General features: G+C 40.0%; 1 protein-coding gene across 2 annotated transcripts in view; it reads left to right on the top strand.

Annotated features, from left to right (window-relative positions):
- Positions 1–4,902: 4,902 nt before the first annotated feature.
- NLGN1 (neuroligin 1) overlaps positions 4,903–9,303 on the top strand; it is a 775,355-nt gene continuing 770,954 nt past the window's right edge. Inside the window, exon 1 of one of the 2 annotated variants that reach the window (XM_033135098.1) lies at positions 4,903–5,491. The gene's annotated coding sequence lies outside the window, so the exon portion shown is untranslated. Of the gene's footprint in view, positions 5,492–6,809; positions 6,834–9,303 lie in introns of those variants that run through there. The other variant, XM_033135108.1, reaches the window with a different exon arrangement.

The raw sequence follows: 9,303 nt of genomic DNA, 5'->3' as shown, positions 1-9,303 counted from the left end.
AAGGAGTGAGGCTTAGGCAGAGGGAGTGGTAATTGCAACAGTCCTGGGGTGAGAGATTTTTGGTAGCCTATAAACAAGTTAAGGGAAACAAAAGATCCAAAAATAATGGTGACACAAAATAGACTGTGATTGCATTATAGGAGGTGCATACTAGTTACATTCAGAGTAAGGAAAATACTTTCTGGAGTTAGGGGATCTTTGAGGTAGTATTTGTAGTAGTTTTCAGTATGTAGGGATGATGATTTGGATAGCCCAAGGGAATAAACTATAATTGTTTTTGGAGACCCGTAAGTTATATCTTTTAGGAAAAATATAGATACAGGAAGAAAAGTAATGGGAGAGAAAGCTTAATAAAGGTGTGTGGAATTGAAAGTGTGATGAATTTGGATCCTAAGATAAGAAGTTCATATTTCACGATAGGCCACGCTATGCAGACTGTGTGGGATGAAGAGGTGGTTTGTAGACAGACTGGGTTTGGAGACCAGGTGGATTGTGGCAAAATGGATACCATATACTACCAAACTATGCTAGTAACTCTAAAAGTCAGGATCCATCTTTTCTGTAATAATAACATCTATGTCTTTTGTCCAGGTTATAATAAAACACTGCCAGGAACCTGCGCAGGGTACACTTGGCAAATGCCATAACTTGACAGATTGTTCAGTTCTATCTTTTATTTTTTTCAGATCTGAAATATAAACTCTGCCCCTATAAACTCTCTCTCAGTATTTTATCTACATTTAACTCATTTTAAGTAAAATGTGTATGATTTATGAGAAAAGTTGCAGTAAAATTTCATCTAAGCATTACATTTTATTAATATTTTTTCTTCTGAAGCCCCTTGGAAAAGAAAAGAAACAAAAATGCTAATCTTCTGCTGTGAGTCTTTGGGATTTTCCAAAGAATGAATAATACTCTTGCTTTTTCTTTACTTTAGGAGAACATGCCATTTAATTTTCTTTATATATGTAATTATTAGGAGGGGTGGGGGACCTTCCCACTTAATGACTTTCTGGCCTGAAAGCAATTTGAGTCTGCACACTACTATATTGAGGTGTCTGAAAACACAATATAATATTCACCCTCAAGCCTAAATTCCCTTTCCAATATTTTTATTTTTATTTCTGGGAAAAGAAAATTTACCATCACAACAATTAGGTAGTACACAAATACTTACAGAGTTGATTTCACTATTCCTCTAGTGATTTTATCCACCATTCTCACTTAATAAATTGGCTCTTTTGAACCAGCATTTTTAGAAAATGTTAATACTTTACATATGTGTTATATTAAGATCTTCTTCCAAATCTACAGATGAGCAGATATATTTGGGCAAATTTCACAGAGTTTTTATTTGTATTTGACTTTAACAGAGTTCCAGTATTCATTCCAAATAGTATCTGACATAATAAAAGGGAGTAAACTTGTGAATGATTAATATCACAACCTACATACAAGACTACATGTGTCGATGCCGTCATCATATATTCATATGTTTAATCTTTTCTTTTCTAACTCATCATCCACATTTAATATGATACCTTACCCTAAAATTAGTTAATAAAAGTTCCGTAAGAAAAAAAGAAGGCAGGAAGGGCCTAGGAATTACTCTCAAATCACTAATGATTTTCATGCTGTAGTTACCATGTAGTCAATCAAATTTCATGATCAGTTTTTAACACTAAGTCCATATGTCATTACATATACTGATGTTTGAATCAGAAGAGGTAACACATTATGTAGATACCAAAAATAGATTGAACGCTGAAAAATTACTTACTCTTGTGCCCAGTGCTTTACATGCATTATTTTGGATAATCTTCACAGCATTCATAGAAAGTAGATACTATTATTATCTCCATTTTGTAGAGATGAAAATTGAGGTTTGGGAGGTTAGGTATCGTGCACAAGTCAATAACAAATTCAGTGCAGATCCAGGTTTCAAACTCAGACAATGTGATCCCAGAGTCCCAGCTCTTAACTGAATACCAACAAAAGAAGAAGAAGAAGAAAGAAAAAAAAAATATATATATATAAATATATATATATATATAAAACTTCTTACTTTTTGATTGCTTTTGGGATCAAGTGGCATGGGATGAGTTTATTTCTCTCAGGGGGTTTGATCAGGAAAGTGGAGAAAAATGGGCAAGAGAAGTTTAGCTTATTAAATTCTTGGAATTTTTGTAAGACTAACTCTTAAATATGAGATAATAGTGTCCAGCTGATATAGTGTACCTGTGAAAGAATAATTAAAAAAAACACAATAGAAATTATTTAAAATTATTTTCATACTATAAATACCAAATATTAGAAATGTAAAAACATTCAGTCATTACATTTAGGGTTCTGATATTGACCTCAACTGATGCATTTAGAAAATGGTACCGATAGCTTTGGGATATAAGAGAGTATACAAAACTTTCCATTCCATAAATTATAATGGCCAACTTTATCAAATCATCCTTATTTCTTTTTTAAAGGTTTGATTCTGCAGTTGTCATAATAATGATTCTCTATATCACCATTCCTTAATCGTGTAGTCCCCTGTAAGTTAAAAGGATTCAGTTAGGCACTTTTATTGATATTGGAATCAATATTTATTTCTCATCTTTCCTGGGAAATTCTCGAGAATTCTATAAATTCCAGAGGAATTTCACAGGATTTAGAGTTTGGGCAAACTTGAGCAAGATACAACGGTCACCAAGAATCAGATACAGTAGACCCCCGCTTGTCCATGGTTTCACTTTTTGCGGTTTCTGTTCCTCTCAGCTAATCATGACCTAATATATTAAGAGGAAAATTCCAGAAATAAACAATTTGTAAGTTTTAAATTGCTAGCTGTTCTGAATAGCTTGATGAAATCTCACACTGTCCTGCTTTGTCCCACTTATGACATGATTCATGCTGTTGTCCAGCTTCACCACACTGTATATGCTACCCACCCATTAGTCACCTCGTAGCCATCTAGTTTATCAGATGGACTCTTGCAGTATTACAGTGCTTGTATTCAAGTAACCTTTATTTTACTTAATAATGACCCCAAAGTGCAAGAGTAGTGATGTTGGCAATTTAGATATGCCAGAGAGAAGCCATAAGGTGGTTCCTTTAAGTAAAAAGGTGAGTACAGTACACTACTGTATTTTGAGATAGAGACTACATTCATACAACTTTTATTATGGTATAGAATTATTGTATTATTTTTATTATTATTATTAGTCTCTTACACAGCCTAATTTATAAATTAAGCTTTATCATAGGCTATATATACATGTATATATATATATACATATGAAAAAAATAGTATATATAGGTTTTGGTACTATCTTTGGTCTGGGGAATCCACCCGGGGGTACTGGACCATATCCTCCAAGGATAATGAGGGGGTATTGTACATGCTTTAGCTGAATAAAATTCACTTTCATGGGAGCAATATCAAAATTTATTTGTCAATACACCACCTAAAGGTTACTTTTAAAAAAGGAAAAATGAGAAGATAGACTGATTTTTAAAACCATGTTAGGAAAATGTGGTACTAAATTCCTTCTAAGAAGGAATGATATGTCATATTTAAGATTGTTTTGAAAAATCAGATCAGATACGTTGAAACCTTAGGTTTCTTATTTATTCTTATTAATTAAGAGTGATACTTCAGAGCAACTGTATTCTGTGTTGGTTATTTTAAAATTATTTTTCTGAAATTTTACAGATTAAAGCATACAAGCAATTGAGAAATATGAAGCAAGCTCTTAATAAGAAAAAAAAAAACAAAACACTTTTCTAGACTGTCACTGTATTCTCCTAGCGATGTCCTACTGGATTTTTGGTTGTTGTTTTGATTATTACACGTTGCAATCAATTAATTTAATTCTTCTGTTGGCAGGGCCCTGTCCCCCAAACTCACTTGCATTTAAAAATTCACACAGAGAAGCTGGTAGGAGGTGGGTAGGTGTAAACAATGTGGTATAGTGAGTCACACCTGTCACAAAAGCCAACACTTATTAGCGATGATGAATTTTTAAAAACCACCCATCCAGAGGCAGAAAATGTGGGTGCAGCCAGGGAGAAGAGGCCAAAGGCAGTGGCTTTGCCTTTACACTACTCCCACTAACCGGGCTAAAACAGACGCCACAATTCGGAGCTTATTCTGCCTGGAGCTGGGGGAACGGAAACTGAGGGGGTGGGGTGGGGAGTTTGGCAAACGATCTATCAAGGAAAAAAAATGCAGAGGCACAGTAGAAGGCTGTTGCCTCCAACTCCACGCTCTCAGTCACTGAAACGAAAACGTTCGGAAGGGGAGCACAATGACGCCGAGAACGGAGAAACTCATTGCGTCCGAGGCCTCGCGGCTCTGCAGCGGTACCGGTTCTCTCACACGCTACTCCGAGTGGTTTGGTGAACGTCTCACGTGACACCCGAGGCCCTTTACCCCTCCTGCCTCCTCGGGTGCTGCGGGTGCTACGGGCGGAGGTTGCTGGGTCGCCACCGGAGGGAAGGAAGAGGGAGGAACTTGTAAAGGGAGGGACCACCACCAGTATCACATCTGCCACCCGGACCTACTCCCCCAAAAGCCCACCCCCACTGAGATCGCGGCTCAGGCTCTGAGGGAGGGGGCGCGCGTGGGGGAAGAGATGCTGTGCAATAAACCCGGCGAGGAGGGGGTGGCAGGGGAGGAAATCGTGGATCTGAGGGGACAGAACGGGGTCTGAAGGATGGGTCGAGCTTGAATCAGACTCCTGCACCCGGCAACGCCACGGAGAGAGGAGGGAGAAGGAGTGGAGGTTGTGCTGTGTGTGCGCCCGTGTGTGCGTGTGCGTGTGTGTGTGTGTGTGTGTGTGTGTGTGTGTGCGCGCGCGCGCGCGTCTACAGGTAGCAGCGGAGGCAGCGGCGGGGACCGGAGCAGGGGACGCATCTGCAGCCACCTCCCCGCCTGTGATTTTCGGAGGCGACTGCTCACTTAGCTGACGGATCTATACCCTCGGGAGATCTTCTCATCCTCTCCATTTCCACGCGTCTCAGTCGTCTTACAGTTTCAAGTGTGTGTTTTGGGTATTTTTAATTTTTTTTCTTCTCCCTCTAAATCTCGGGAATTCTGCATATAGAAGCAGGTGGCTCCTGATACGAAATCTTTGGATACCTTTGGCTTGCCAAGTTTTTTCTCTTCCCCGTCCCCTCCGTCTTGCAGAGGCATCTGTGGTGCTTTTCTTTTTGGATTTCTATGCAGAAAACGTATATATGTTTATATACCAACCGCATAATATATAAATACATATACGCGTTCCCAAGCACTTGGTTTTCGTCTCCCCGACAGAGCGGAATGTTTTGGAGCCGATGGATAAGGAGAACAGTATTAACATTCTTTTGAGCCTGTTTTTTAAAAAAAAGGGAGGGGGCGTGAAGAATTGTTTAACATTCGGCCATCGTTTGGCTGCACACTAAGCATCTCGAAGTATTTATGGTTGCAGATCAGGTGCAAACGGGGCTTAGAAAGGTAAGGGAGCTTCCTGCGTCCTCCGAGCTCCAGCGTTTATCTTAATCCCCGGGATTGCGGAGAACTTCCTACTCCCAGCCTTTCTTTCTCTCCTTTCCCACCTTCCACCAACCCTGCCCCGCTTTCTCTCCTCTGTACACTTAAGCCTTTTGCAGTTCCAGTGGGTGGTGTGGGGGGAGGGTGGTTGTTGGAGGGTCAATCTTCTGTTAAGAGTTTAAATGTTTCTCTTTTTTTACCCACTTGAGTAACTGAGTTTCCCAATCCTCTTTTAGCTGTTTTAAGAAACCCATTTTCTTTTTGAAAAATAATGCTACCTAGATAGCTGTTTTAAACATCTGTTGGTGCCAACCCCTCACTCTATCCTCTGGTGAAGATAAAAGCAGTGAAAAAATGAACTTTAATGAACTGGGTGGGTTCTTTAGCAGTGGGGTTCGTGGAACTTCCCAAACGCTTCTTTTCATTTAAAACCAAACCAATACCTCAGGACGAGAGTGCATTGTGGAGGAAATTCAGCGTCCGTGTCTGCATAAAGCCAATTCATTGTACTTGGAGGGTCATTACCCAGAGTTGAGAGAGATGCAGCTGAGTCTGGTATAGGAAAAACTACACGATACTTAATTCTTTTTTTACATTCCCCCTTTTACACAATGGCCAGTCCGTGTTTAACTCTCCGTTCAGGGGATGCGTTTTCAGACTCGACCTTTAGGAAAGAGGTGGGAACTTGCCGTTCTTTTTTCTTCTCTCCCTTAAATCTCCTTCCTTCTCGGTTCACCGTCTCTTGCCCTGGCAGTTCGCAAATTGCCGGTTAGCCCACCCCTCCTGGTGGGTGTCCTCTGCTCGTCTGCACTCTTGCCTGCTCTGTCCTCTCTCCATCAGCGCTTTCAGAGCAGATGCATTTTCTCTTTTCTTGAGCTCTCTCGCCCGCCTCCCCCCCCCCACCCCCCCCCCCCCCCCCACCTGCCCCGGCTCTCCTTGTCCCTCCTCCCGCCTCCCTGCGGCGCCTGACCCTTCCTACCCTAGTCCCGGCCTGCGGGCGGGGGGCACGTAAATCCGTGAGCCCACCACCCAGTGGCGGTCGCCGAACCCACGGAGATGGTGTGAGGAGAGACCGCGGGAAAGGCGAGCCGGATTCGGGGACGGGAGGCCAGGAGAGCCTGTCCGAGCCGGAGAAACCCGGAGAAAAGGGAGAAAGCGAGAGTGAGGCACTCAAGCTGCCCGAGCTCAGGAGGACGAGTGCAGTCGCCTCCAACGCCTTAGAGCGGCGCCCCAGTCACTGCAGCTTTTCACCCTAGAGCTGTGCCCAGGTACCACCGAGACCAAGAGCCACACCATCGGCAGAGAGGTACCAAAGAAATAAGGAAAGGAGAGAGCGGGGAGGGTTTTCTGGGAAATACGAAGGCGAACAGATGGAGGTACAATGCAGCCTCCAGAAGAAAACCCTTGCCTGAAGCCCGGGCGGAGCGCAGACAGCTGCCTTCAGTGTCCTGCTCTCCCCAGGTCCTCTGGCTAGTTCAGGGGCTGGTTCCGCCTCTTAGTTTGACAGGGATAAGAAAGTTGCTCTTCCCCATATTTCCTGCAAAGTGATTTTCAGATCTGCGTGGTTCAAGTCGAGATGTCACTCCCTAGATGCCCTGTGATGAGCTGAGAAACTAGGTTATTCATTATTGGGCAATAACCCCCCCGGGAAGAGAAGGTAGTCAAAATGCTCTTTACTGGCTCTTGACTGTCCAGCACAATGCTTTGTGAATAACCGATTGCAGTGAATTTGAAATTATTTAGGCTGAGATTTTTGAATTGGGAATAATTTATTTCAGAAAAGATTGTTAGTGTCTTATTAGGGAAGTTATACTCGTAGGTCTAAAATTTGATTCATTTGTGGTTGGTTATTCTAAATCATGAGAAGTTGGCCTCCACAAAGGCATTATACTACTTATTTTTTTCATCTCCAGTACCATAGTGATGCATGTAGGATTTAGGAAACATGAATTCAGATAGCGAGCTAACCCTGTGTCTATTACTCTGCATTTTTACAGGTATTTAATATACTCGTTTTTCTTCTTTTTATACTAAAACTACAGTAAACTATTTTCCCTTAAATAAATTCTCATGCTGCACATAAAAATTACAGGGTCATAATATATTTCTCAATAATTAATTGTGCTTAACTACAATTAGAATCATAGATATAAAAATATCACTGAGCAAAAGTATGGGTACATGTGTTTGAGCGTAAAACCTATAAAATGCTTTGGCATTTCAATCAGCCATTACAACCTAGCAGAACACTAGCTTTTTGAAATGATCTCAGAAGCAAGAGCCATGCACGTATTTAAAATATTAAATGTTAAGTCCCAAAACATTGTTTACTATGCCCTTGGCAGGGAATGAATCTCAGTCTATCTGCACCGCTGAGTGATTGAGTGATTCACAGAGAAAGTGGAAGTTAATCATTACTCAGGCCCTCTGATTACATGGTTTGATTAAAAGAAGTAACTGTTTTCTGTAAGCCTGCTATTCTACAGTTAGTCTTTCCAATCCTCTTAACATAAGAAGAAATTGAAGGAGTCAGTCTTTCAGCAGACTATACGTACAGTTCCTGCAGTGTGGAGTGAAGAAAGCCCTCTTTAGCTCCCCTCCTGTAGCTTCCCCTCTTCCACCCCCAAAGTACTTTCTGTCAATCTTATCTTTATTCCCTCAGTGGGGTTTCATTTTATGAATAGGTCCTTTTATATTTAAGTATAACATGTTTTCAAATATGAATGTCTAGATTGTTTTGAAATTAAAGGTAGAATATAAACTCACAGAAGGTAGCCTGAGAACTCCCTTTGCTGCAGGTAGAGTGTTTGAAGGCCTGACGACTCTGGATGGCTGGGTGACTTCCCTGACTTTCTGAAGTCTCCTCCAATGCTGAACTTCTCATAGTTTATTCCACTTTTATTATTTCCACATGGTTATCCAGTGGATCTACATCTTCCTTTGAATTTCCTTAAATTAGTTACTTAGGATTTTTTTTTTTACAGGGTAACTAAATAACTATAGAGAATACAGATAAGCTCTCTGAGTTAAATTTTCTTTTTCTACATACATTTTAATGTTATTGACAACTTTTTTTGGGGTAATATTAATACAGATTTAGGTATGTTTGATAAATACCTCTCTGGGTTTCCATGTGTTGAAACAAATAATTTTAACATTTTTTTAGCAAAGCACAGTAATGGTTTGTTTCTAGATTTTTTAAAAAATTTCTACACAAAGGAATTATTTTATGAATTACCTAACAAATACTAATTTGTAGTTTTTTTTAAGCAAAACACAATTGGAATTTACAGTTAAGATTTAAAACCATAACAGTTCCATAGTACACTTTTGCCACATTTGAAAGTATTTTGAAGTGAAGTTTGATGTCTACTTCCATCTTTTTAGATTATAAATGTGATGATTCCTGTTTGAATTCTGATTATTCCTCAGTTATATTTTAATTATTTGTAAACATAATCATCCAAGTCCAGGTCAATTATTTATCTATTTGTTTGTTTGCTTATTTATTTATAAAACATAGGTCAGATTTTACAGATCTTTTATTAACAATGGCCAACGGTTCCTTACAGTTTGGATGCTATAAAGTCCAAAACACTGATGGCATTCAACTTTTTTCACAATTTACTCCCAAACTTTTCTTTTTTTAGATTAAAACACCTTCCACCTGGAACTCCTCCCTAATTTATTCATTGTTCCATTCACAAGACTCTGACTTACTATTTCCCCCCCAATAGTACAAACCACTTGAGGCTTCTATGATTTACTTATGCTAA

The sequence above is a fragment of the Rhinolophus ferrumequinum genome, chromosome 2 (assembly GCF_004115265.2).
Source record: "Rhinolophus ferrumequinum isolate MPI-CBG mRhiFer1 chromosome 2, mRhiFer1_v1.p, whole genome shotgun sequence".
In the NCBI taxonomy this organism is placed as follows: domain Eukaryota; kingdom Metazoa; phylum Chordata; class Mammalia; order Chiroptera; family Rhinolophidae; genus Rhinolophus; species Rhinolophus ferrumequinum.
The sequence above is the reverse complement of the archived record's forward strand: the minus strand, read 5'-3'. Positions and strand labels throughout refer to the sequence as shown.